Consider the following 11,676-nt stretch of genomic DNA (forward strand, 5'->3'; position numbering starts at 1 on the left):
ACAAAGGCACTGAGAGCCAGCTTGGTGCCGTGCCCCTCCGCTACATCCTGTCACTCAGCCTCATGGTGCCTCGTTTTGAAAGCACCTCACTGTCCCAGAGTCTGATGTGCTAAAGTCACGAGCCGGCAAGGAGCCGAAAGGCAGCAGTGATGGCTAACACAGACTGAGGACCTACTGTGGGGCAAGCTCCCAGTGGGGCTTCCCTCCCTTACTCTGTGAACCCCTGCGACAGCCCAGAGAGGTCGGTCCCAATTGCTCACTGATTCCACATTACGAATTCGCCGACTCAATAAAACGTATTTTAACCCCCATTCAATACTTCTTCTGCTTCCAGGGTCGTTTGCTGACATGTGCAGAGGGGCCCTATTCACACGTTCCCGAATGACTTCCAACAAGGTGACACTCTGCCTTCTTACCTCAGCTCGAACTGCAACCAAGTGGCCTGTGGTCTACTTAGTGCCCTGCTTTTCACATTTTTGTGCTTTTTGTTGGCGATTTCACTGTTTCAAGTGCCCCAAGAGTAATGCTGAAGTTCTGTCTAGTGGGCTAGAGGCAAAAAGGCTGGAGTGTGCCTCACAGAGAGAACTGGTGTGTTAGACAAGCTTCCTTTAGTTACTTAATCAATAGTTTCTATTAAATAAGATGTCTACACAGAAACAGAAAACAAGGTTATGTATTGATCACTTGATGAAAATGCAACTAGAAAACTAGCCAGGTAGCAGAAAATTCTGTATTTTCCCTAAGAGAATGGCTCAGTACTTGCTAATTCCATGCTCCCGGGGGCTTTATAGAACATGGTGATGGCAAATTAACAAGTATTTTTGTCCTTTGCTAGTGAAGAGGTTGTCACCCACCCAGGCTTCCACAGCTAGTGAGATGCGGGCCACTCGGAGAGGCGTCAGAAATAACGGACCTCCCCACCTGGTTCTTTCATGAGGTGTGGGGTACATGCTGGTGCCATGAGATATCCGTGGGGTGTCAGTGTGGAGCAAAGTGAGGCCAACTTGGTATTAAATAGCATTATCTAGAGTTCTTTTTCATTTTTTTTTCAATCCTTATGATTGGCTACAAGTGAAAGCCTGGGTCTGGTGCGAGTCAGTCCTTAGCACGTCTCAAATCCACCAGCTAATCCCCCTTTTTAATAAAGAAAAGCCCACAGGGGCAGAGCCTGTAGGAGGTAGAAGGATCTAGCTGGAATTTAGTAACACTTATCTCTTTATACTTGCCTTCAAATAGAATGTGTGCCATAAATAACGGCTCATAATAATAGTTTTTAACTTTCAACAAAGAGACAGAAAGTTTCTTTCCAAATAGATACACTTAAGTACAAGTAGAAATATTTAAAGAAAAATGTTAAGTAAATAGGTGTAAGAAAAATCCAAGGTGGCCCATGCTGGTTTCCAAATGAAGCAAAAACCAAGAAAGTAATATGTGAATGACTGATGTTTTAGCCATGCTGGTAACATTCCATCTCTTGATCTTGATGCTGAATACACAAAGGTTAAAACTTTTAATGGTTTGGGGCTCCTGGGCGGCTCAGTTGGTTAAGTGTCTGACTCTTGATTTTGGCTCAAGTCATGATCTCACAATTTTGTGAGATCGAGCCCCATGCTGGGCTCTGCACTGAGCGTGCAGCCTGCTTGGGATTCTCTCTCTCCCTCTCTCTCTGCGCCTCCCATCCCTCAAAATAAAGAAAGAAACATTAAAAACAACTTTTAATGGTTTGAGCCCCCATAGTTCTGGAGGTCAGAAGTCCAAAACAGGTCCGTAGGGCTGTGTCCTTCTGGAGGCCAAAAGGGAAGTGGATTCCTATCTTTTCCAGCTCCCTCAGGCTGCCTGCACTCCTTAGCTTGTGGCCTCATCTCCTATCACCAGAGCCAACATTGAATCTCTCTCTCCTGCCTCCCTCTTTCCTTTATAAGGACGCTTATGGTTACACTGGCCCACTTGGATAAGACAGGCTACCCTCCCCTTCACAGAATCCTTAATCACATCTGCAAAGTCCCTTTTGCCATAAAAGGTAACATATTCACAGATTCTATAATTAGGATGAGGATATCTGTCCAGGCCTTTATTCTGCCTACTACATGTGTTAGTGTGAGTGAGTAGAAGCACATGCAGGGAGCGTGAGGGTGTGTGAATGAATGTGCCCAGAAGCACACGTGTGTGTGGGGTAGGGGGGTGTCCAAAATCTGCAGGGCTGGGCACTTGGGGACTAAGGCTCCTCCGTGCTCACAGTATTCAAGCACAGCCTACCATGCAGCTGACATATGCTACTGTCCTCTCAAAGCTTCTCTTAGCAGTGAGGTCACCTCTTCCCTCTCAGCTGGGACAGGGTAGAGGGAAGGGCTGGGGATCCCATGACAGGGTCGGGTGGTGCTGGTCTGCCCAGGGCCCCTGCTGAAGACATGGAGGCTTGGGTGGGGAAGGCAGCCCTGGTCCACCCTTAGCAATCACTATGTTCAACTGCTCTTTGACGAGCTCCCCCAGCAAACACATGGCAGGTTCATCATCTGTGTTCAGAGAGAGCCATTTGGTCACATTTCTGAGCCCCACCGCTGGCCCTATCCTGGTTTGGCTGGGCTTGGGGGCTTTACAAACTGCAAATCCATCTGCCTTCGTAACCACATCGTTTATTTCCAAAACTGAGGTGCCCCTTGGAAGCAGTTTATTAGTGATTACAAAACACAGTAACAGCAAGCTCTCATTTATGTGCTGCCCACCTTCCATGTCAGTGTGCTGAACCCTTCACACACATCATACCTCTGAACCCTTGCGCCAACCCCATAACGGAGGCATTTCCTAGGTAAGGAATCCAAAGCTCGGAAAGGTTAACTGACTTGTCCAAGGTCCTGAAGCAAGTGACCACGGGAGCTAGGGTCTGGGTGTGGGCCCTAAAGGTACCCCACACTGCCTTGTTTCTGGGAAGGGCGTGCCTGGGGACCCATTCTTTCGCTTAGGCTTGGCTCTCCTGGAAGTTCTCCCCTCAACCTCACCAGGGCATGGGGAGAAAAGTGGCCCAGGTCTGGAGCTATGCCTCTTGTCAGGTTAGCCCCAGAGCTCTTGATGACAGGCATCATCCCCTTCAGGCCACAGGCCCAAGGCCTTAGAGACGGAACTAGCCTGAGGGAGTGATCTCCAGCCATCTTTCAAGGATATGGATTAAATCTCAGGCTAGAGATTTTTACACCTACTTTCCCTTCCTTAATAACAAGGAAACTGGGGCACCTGAATGGCTCTGTTGGTTAAGTGTCCAACTTTGGCTCAGGTCATGATCTCATAGCCATGGGTTTGGGCCCCGCATCGGGCTCTGTGCTGACAGCTCAGAGCCTCGAGGCTGCTTCAGATTCTGTGTCTCCCTCTCTCTGTGCCTCTCCCGCTCATGCTCTGTCTCTCTCTCTCTCTCTCTCAAAAATAAATAAAACATTTAAGAAAACAAAGAAATCAAACTGCCTAAAATGCCACTGTCTGAACGCTCCCACGAAACCCTCAGTGAGGGTTATGTCAAAAAGACACATGAGCCAACTGCAAGATCTCCAAACAGGCAGAGCTGGGACAATTTAAGCAACAAAATTAAAATGTATTGTATTATAACCCAAAGTACAAAATACATATCCATGAGTCCATAGTGCCATAAATTAATGATTGAATAAATAAATGAGAGCGACAAGACAAAACTCTGGTGCAAAGCAATCCCAAATTATATATACACACTCCCCACTCACAGAACAAGAACATAAGACCCCGAGCCTGATGTGTGGGTTGTACATGGTGACTTCCTTCCAAAGAGCACAGTATGTGAAGGGGAGGGAATAGCTTGTGGTAGAGACAGCCAACAGACACTACCTCCGCCATGGGATCAAGGCCAACATCAAGAGTGTAAGTTATGTTGGTAAGTATGAGGAGAAGGGCAGTTTACCTCTTTGTTCTTCCTCCCCAGAACTCATACCCCTGTTCTAGACATGAGAAAAACAGCAGACAAAGCCCAGGAGAGAGGCGTACCTGACCAATGCTCCTCAAAACTGTCAAGGTCATCCAAAACAGGGAGAGTCTGAAGACTGTCACCATGAAGAGGAGCCTCAGGAGACTTAACAACAAAATGCAGTGTAACATCCTGGATGAGATGCTGGACAAGAACAAGGCGGTCGGTAAAAACAAAAGAAAATGAATGAAGTAGGGGCTTTAGTTACTAACGTGCCAGAATTGATTCATTAATGATAACAAATGTACCACACTAAGGTAAGATGTTAGTAAGAGGGGAAGCTGGATGGTGAGGTACATGGAAGTTCCCTGTACTATCTTTGCAATTTTTCTGTAAATATAAAGCTATTCTAAAACTAACAGTTTATTTGAAAATAACACATTAAGGGGCTCCTGGGTGGCTCAGTTGATAAGTGTCCAACTCTTGGTTTTGGCTCAGATCATCATCTCACGGTTTTTGAGATTGAGCTCCACATCAGGCTCTGTGCTGACAGCGTGGGAGCCTGCTTGGGATTCTCTGTCTCTCCCTCTCTCTACCCCTTCCCTGCTCACACTCTCTTTCTCTCTCGAAATAAAATAAGCATTTTTTGAAAATAAAAGATAACATATTAAAAATTTTTATACATAAAATTTTTTAAAAACTTATGGTATTTATTATTTGAGCTTGAAAAGTAACATAAAAATAATAATAATTTTGGTATGTGTTCATGTACTTTAATCAATTTCTTAGCTATATCTGTTTCTAACATCATGTCACTGGTACTTTTCTAAATATGAGTTTTTAAATTTTTTTAATGTTTTTATTTCTGAGAGAGAGAGAGAGAGAGTGGGAGCAGGGGAGGGTCAGAAAGAGAGGGAGATACAGAATCTGAAATAGGCTCCAGGCTCTGAGCTGTCAGCACAGAGCCTGACACGGGGCTCAAACCCACGAACCATGAGATCATGACCTGAGCTGAAGTCAAATGCTAAACCGACTGAGCCACCCAGGTGCCCCTTTTTTAAAAATTTTTTTAATTTATTTTTTTTTAATGATGAGTTTTTTTTAATGTGATCTTTTTCCTCCCTCAAAAACTTGCCTATAATAATATTCAACATTACATGTTATAATTAATAAAATGGAAATTGTTGATACCCTTTCTTTGTTGGCTCTCCTCTGTAGAGCACGATATTTTTTTTTTTTTTTTTTACAAATAGTTTATTGTCAAATTAGTTTCTACATAACACTCAGTGCTCATCCCCAAATTGCCCTCCTTCATGCCCATCCCCCCCTCCCCCCCACATCCATCAGTCCTCAGTTTTTGTCAGCATTCAAGAGTCTCTCATGGTTTGCCTCTCTCCCTTTCCCCCACCATTTCCGCCCTTCTTCTCCCCCTTGGTCCTCCGTCAAGTTCCTCCTAATCCTCCTATACGTGCAAACATATGGTATTTGTCCTTCTCTGCCTGACTTATTTCGCTCAGCATAACACCCTCAAGGTCCATCCATGTTGCTACACATGGCCAGATTTCATTGTTTCTCATTGCCATGTAGTATTCCATGGTATAGATAAACCACATCTTCTTGATCCATTCGTCTGTTGATGGACACTTAGGCTCTTTCCATGTTTTAGCTATTGTGGAGAGTGCTGCTATGAACATTGGGGTACATGAGAGCACGATATTTTTTAAAAAAATTTTTTTAATGTTTATTTTTGAGAGAGACAGAGTGTGAGTGGGAGAGGAGTGGAGAGGGAGGGAGACAGAATCCGAAGCAGGCTCCAGGCTCTGAGTTGTCCACATAGAGCCTGATGCGGGGCTCAAACTCACAAACCATGAGATCATGACCTGAGCTGAAGTTGGACATTTAACCAACTGAGCCACCCAAGTGTCCTGAGCACAATATTTTTAACACGAGTATTGTTTCTCTGCAGAGATACCTGGGAAGCTTGGAGCAAATTCTAACAAATGGAAGATATTCTCAGTTCTAATTTCTTTAGATAGGAATGGTTAACTATTTCAGCCCAAGTATTTTCATGGGTAGTGTCTTTTTAACTTCCACTTAGAATATCTTTCTTTAACAAGTATCATGAGAAGATAAAACTCACCACATAACTTGGCTTTGTAATTCTTTTTAATATTTTGCCAATTGCAGATGCTGTAAACCATCAGCCTTCTGTCTCCCTTCAATCCAGACACAAAATATAAATTTTCCCAATTAAACATAGGAATTCCATCAAAACATTCTTCCCACAAGTCAAAGAAAAACTATAGAATTTCTACATTAAACTTGACCATCATTTGAGCTCCCATCAGCTAATTTATTCAGCGACTTCCTTGCTTTTGAGGGATAAATGTAAATGTTTTCCAGTGTAAAATCACTGGTGTTGTCTATAACACCTAAAATTTGATACAGTTTTTAAAAGTTACAGTTTATTTTTGCAGACTTGTGGAACACTGTGATTAAAGATTTTCAGTTTCTTTTGAACAAAATTGAGGGGAGTCATTTACAAAATGTTCAATTCCATTATAAACACTTAAAGTGATTTACAAAGTAATTCTCCAAAAGCTCAAACATCTAAAAAATCAACTGTGGCAGACAGCAAAAATAAAAACAAAAACAAAATACATCTTGCTATGCAGTGCTGTGCCCAAATCCTACTGGATGACAGAGGCAAAAGAAAAAAATCAATAATACTGATCCTGTCTATTGAAATTATTGGTATTTTGTTCCTATGGATTTTTGAATTAATTTTTATTTTGAAAATATTGCCTTAAAATACTATTTATGTTGACTACTATATTTTTTGGTTCTTAAATTTTTCATGAGTGGTGGATGCCTTCCTCCCCACCCCCTACTCCTGGCCCTGTTGACATATTGAACTGTGTTTTATATTAAATATAGTCTTTGCCACAAAAATATTATAGTGTAATTACTCTTTATGTGTGTGTGTTCAAATAAGTACAATTTCTATTTCAATTGATATATCATGGCAGCCTATTTTATCCCTATTTTCAAATATGTGCACCACCACCAATTCGAAGTTCATTTCTGCTCCATGAATTTCCTAATTGGATATGAATATTGTTTTTGCCATGCTGCTGTGTTCTGCTAAAATTTATGCTCATATTTGCAAGCACAAATAACTCTTGTCTTCAGTGCTGAACTCTGTAAATGAACATGCGAGAATATCTACAACGTCAGACGTTACACCCTCACCAGAATGAACTTAACCAAAACTTGCTTTGATTCCATTATTGAAGTACACTGAATTTCTTTTTTTTTTTAATGTTTATTTATTTTTGAGAGAGAGAGATGCAGAGTGTGAGTGGGGGAGGGGCAGAGAGAGAGGGAGACACAGAATCCGAAGCAGGCTCCAGGCTCTGATCTGTCAGCACAGAGCCTGATGCAGGGCTCGAACCCACAAACTGTGAGATCACGACCTGAGCTGAAGTCGGCCGTTTAACCGACTGAGCCACCCAGGCGCCCTGAAGTACACTGAATTTCTATATGAAGCACTTGATGACCTTGGTTTAAAACCACTGGAGACCAGAACATTTGGTTGCAAGAAGCAGAGACCTCTCGAACTAGCTCACACTGGGGATACTGTGACAGGGATGGCTTTCTCCAGGAAAGATTCCGGGCCTCTGATGGCATCAAGGAGTGGCTGTATCAGCACTGAGTTGCTAGCCTCCATATTTATTTTATTTAAAGGAAGGAAATGAAACTAATTTGTTTAAGTTGCTGTTTTTAGAATCTGCCAGAACATCACTCCTAACTGAGCCAGCATCCAAATCTCTCCTTTCCCACTGAATCCAGCACAGGGTAATATACAAGCCAGCAAACATGTATACAGTTCAGAGTGAGGACCCCCATCCTGCCCCAAGACTTTGTTGTCTCAGCCAGTGGCAAGAAGGAATAGCCCAGATACAGGACACAGTTCTAGGAATCATAAGACAGGAGGATTCACATCCCAGCCTTGCTCTGAGAGGGCAGGAAGGGAAGGGACATCTGTCATGGGCAAGAGGCATCAGCTGTTATGCCTTATTTAATATCGTGTAAAGAAGGTGTTATTCCTCTTTATCCATTAGGAAACAGGTTTCCTAATCCATTTAGAAACTAAATGAATTGCTGCCTTGGGCATTTGGGCTACTACAACAAAATATCATAGACTAAGTGGCTTCTAAACAACAGAAATTTATTTCTCAAAGTTCTGGAGGCTGGAAAGTCCCAGACCAAAGAACTGGCTGATTTGGGTTCTGCTGAGAGCCTGCTTCCTGGTTCATAAATGGCCTTCTTGCTGTGTCCTCCTACGGTAGAAGGGGTGAGGAAGCTCTCTGGGTCTCTTTTATAAGGCACTCCCCCCATTCATGTAGATTCTGCCCTTATGACATCATCTCCTCTCCAAAGCCCCACCTCCAAATACTATCACATTGGGGACTAGCTTTCAACATACCTGGGGGGACACTAACATTCAGTCTGTAGCAAATGCCCAGGGTCACATGGCCAGGAGGAGACCCTGCAGAGGTGGGAATGGAATCCAGACACCCAAAGCGCTGTCCCTGCAGCAGATAACTCCCATGCAGTCTGGGGACACCATGCCTATCTTTAGGGATAACTGCTCTTCCCCTCCTCCACCTCTGTGGTTCCAGTGGGGGCTGCCAGTTACAGGCCCCCAGGGGCTAGTATAGACTCTAGCTCAGGCCAGTCAGTGGGGCTCTGAAGCATCAGGCCAGGCTGACCCATGGAGGAAGCCAGTCTGGAGTCAGAGAGAAAGATGCTGACATGCCCAGAGACACAGAGAGAGCCCAGCATGGTCTCCTCCACCCCTGAAGCAGTTGTACCCTCCCTCGTCCCATGGTTTGGTTGTGTGAACCTGTATGCTTTTTGGCTGAGCTAGTTTGAATTGGATTTCTACCACTTGGCTCCTGGTGGGAATGCAGTATGGTTCAACCACTTAGGAAAGCTGTTCAGTAGTGCTCACAAAATGTGGACACTATGACCCAGGAATTTTACTCCTGGGCATATGCCCAACAGAAATGAGTGCCTGCAGATACCTAAACACTCATGCCGGGGAGTGTTCACAGCAGAACTACTGGTAACAGCCCCAAGCTGGAAACAACCCAAGTATCAACAGGATAACGGATACACTGTGGTATATCCATAAAATGGATGCTATACGGCAATAAGAAGACACAGACATAGTCTACAAATGCATGCAACGATATGACTGGATCTTGCAGACACTAGACTGAGTGAAAGCCTAGACCCCCTTCCTGTGAAAATTAAGAACAGGCAAAACTGACCATTGTGGACAGAAGTCAGAATAATCATGACCCCTAGGAGTAGGGGTGGTAGTGTCTGGAAAGAAGACACAGGAGACTTCCTAGGGGTGCTGGAAATGTTTTAGATTTTGGATAGGGTAGTAGTTAAATTTGTTAAAATGTCACTGAGCTGTACATGTAAGATTGGAGTGCAAGGTGCACTTCATCATATGTATATTAAACCTCACAAAAAAAAGGAAAGGAAAGGAAAAACAAAACAAAACAAAGGAAAAGAAAAGAAAAAGAGGTCAGCATGTAAAATTCTGAGGCCAGTCTTCACAGGGCTATGTGCACGCAATGAATGCTTGTTCTATTGCATTCTCACACAGTGCAAGCAGATGGGGGAGCTTTGGCAAAGTGGGGTGCTAACTGTCTCGGGGCTCAATGAGTTGGAGATTCAAACTAGTTTACATTTCTAAAGCAAACAGAGGGGCACCTGGGTGGCTCAGCTGTTTAAGCATCTGTCTTCATCTCAGGTCATGATCTCACAGTAGATGAGTTGGAGCCCCATGTCAGGCTCTGTGAGGACAGCTCAGAGCCTGGAGCCTGCTTCAGAGTCTGTGTCTCCCTCTCTCTCTGACTCTCCCCTGCTCACACTCTGTCTCTCTCTGTCTCTCTCAAATGAATAAATGTTAAAAAAAATATATAAAAAATAATAAATAAAGCAAATGGAAAGTAGTTAAGAGAGAGAGAGAGGGAGAGAAAGCAGCAAGGGGAAGAAGATCCCTCTCTTAGGTTTGGTGTTTCCTTTGGAAATGATAGTCCTGCCAGGAAGGACTGTATTCTTGTTCTAAGAGATCTGGACAGTGCTGAGTCTCAAGAACATTGGCAGGGGGTGAGACGGTGGGGAACAGACCCCAAGGACCCTGTTCCTGTCTGATTCAAGGGTCCTCATGCCCCCCATATGTGTTCCTGATCCAGGGCACTATTTCCCTACTAAAACTGAAATTACGTTCAATTCTTGTCATAGACATTCCTAAAGTAGCGGGGTGAACAGAAGGCCCAGATGGGGATGCAGAGGAGAGGAAAAGAGGACACCATAAACTGGTTTTGGAGACTGCACCTTTGTCTAAGGTAAATTAAACAGTAACACGGAGCCAGAGCTGTTGAACTTTCTCTTCTGTGTCAGGCATTCGGCACCCTTGATTTCATCTTATCCTCACGGCAGTCCTGTAGGTTAGCGTTATTATTCCACTTTTGCAAGAGAGCAGATTAAGGCTCAGAGAAGTTCAGTGATGCACCTAGAGCCACACAGTGAAGACTTGACTTGCCCCCATCCCTCCTTACCTGCTCCTCCCACCACACAGTCATTCTCCCCAGGGCAGTCAGAATGATCTTTTAAATACATGATTCCAATCCAGCCTCCCCATTTCAGGTGTTTCAGTGTGTTCCCCAAGTTATCACAGACAGACCACATCTTCACTCCCGGACCTGGCCCTTAGCTCACCCCCATCACTTGGCCACTTGCTTCTGCCACCTGGCCCCCAAAGGTTTGTGCTTCCTGTCACCACACTACTCTCAACCTGTGCCGTCCCCTCTGCCCAGAATGTCCTACCCGACCCCCTTCCCCTGGGAGACTCCCTCCATCATTCCAGGCTCAGCCCAAGTGTCATCTTCTCAGGGAAGCCTTCCCTGGACTCACATTCCCATCCTCTATCCACGCTCAGAGAGTGCTGCGTACTTTCCACACTGCTTACCACAATCGGTGAGGATACATCTGTGTGACTGTTAGTTAAATGTCTCTCTCCCCGCACTAGAACGTAAGCTGTCTGGATCCGCTTGGCTCACCTGCATCCACAGAGCCTACCAGTGTGCCTGGCACCTTGAGGGTCCTCCAAAATTTGGTGAGTGGCTGGCTGGGTAATGGATGGTTGGCGGGTGGGGCAGAGAAAGTGTTCCAACCTAGGTCCATCTGACAACAGGACCCTGCTCTTTCTACCCCATTTCACCAAGTCTGTGGTCCTAGGATCTTTATGAAGACCATGTAAAATCAACATGGCTAAAGCTACGGGACATCTAAAAGGCCTCTGATCACCAGTCCAGAGAAAGGAAATAACTTGCCAGTGTCATGCAACAGAGTGGCCCAGGAAAGACTAGAACCCAGGCCTCCTTATTATTAAAAACAGTAAGTGTGGTGTTCCAATTCCTCAGGAATGATTTGTGAATGTGGTATTTTGAGTCCTGGCGTGTTTAAAATTATTCTATAGTCTTTATGTTTGTCTGGATCTAAAAGACCTTGGTTCATACTTTTTTCCATGGGGTTTCTTGAAAATGTTCCATTGTCATCCTTCCTCATATGTTTCTATTAAGAAGTCTGATGCCAAACTGATTTCCTTTCCATTGAAAGGAATTGGTCTTTTTAAGTTTAAGGCCCAGAGAATGTGTTCCTTTATCCCT

General features: G+C 44.4%; 1 long non-coding RNA gene across 1 annotated transcript; it reads left to right on the forward strand.

The window, feature by feature from the left end:
* The first annotated feature begins 8,421 nt into the window (after positions 1-8,421).
* LOC120221308 lies at positions 8,422-11,117 on the forward strand. The gene is made up of 3 exons (XR_005525775.1): positions 8,422-8,482; positions 10,250-10,353; positions 11,037-11,117. It is a non-coding gene; the product is annotated as an uncharacterized LOC120221308 (long non-coding RNA).
* The last annotated feature ends 559 nt before the right edge of the window (positions 11,118-11,676 follow it).

The sequence above is a fragment of the Hyaena hyaena genome, unplaced genomic scaffold, assembly GCF_003009895.1.
Source record: "Hyaena hyaena isolate Hyena2069 unplaced genomic scaffold, ASM300989v1 scaffold_15, whole genome shotgun sequence".
NCBI classification, from domain to species: Eukaryota; Metazoa; Chordata; class Mammalia; order Carnivora; family Hyaenidae; genus Hyaena; species Hyaena hyaena.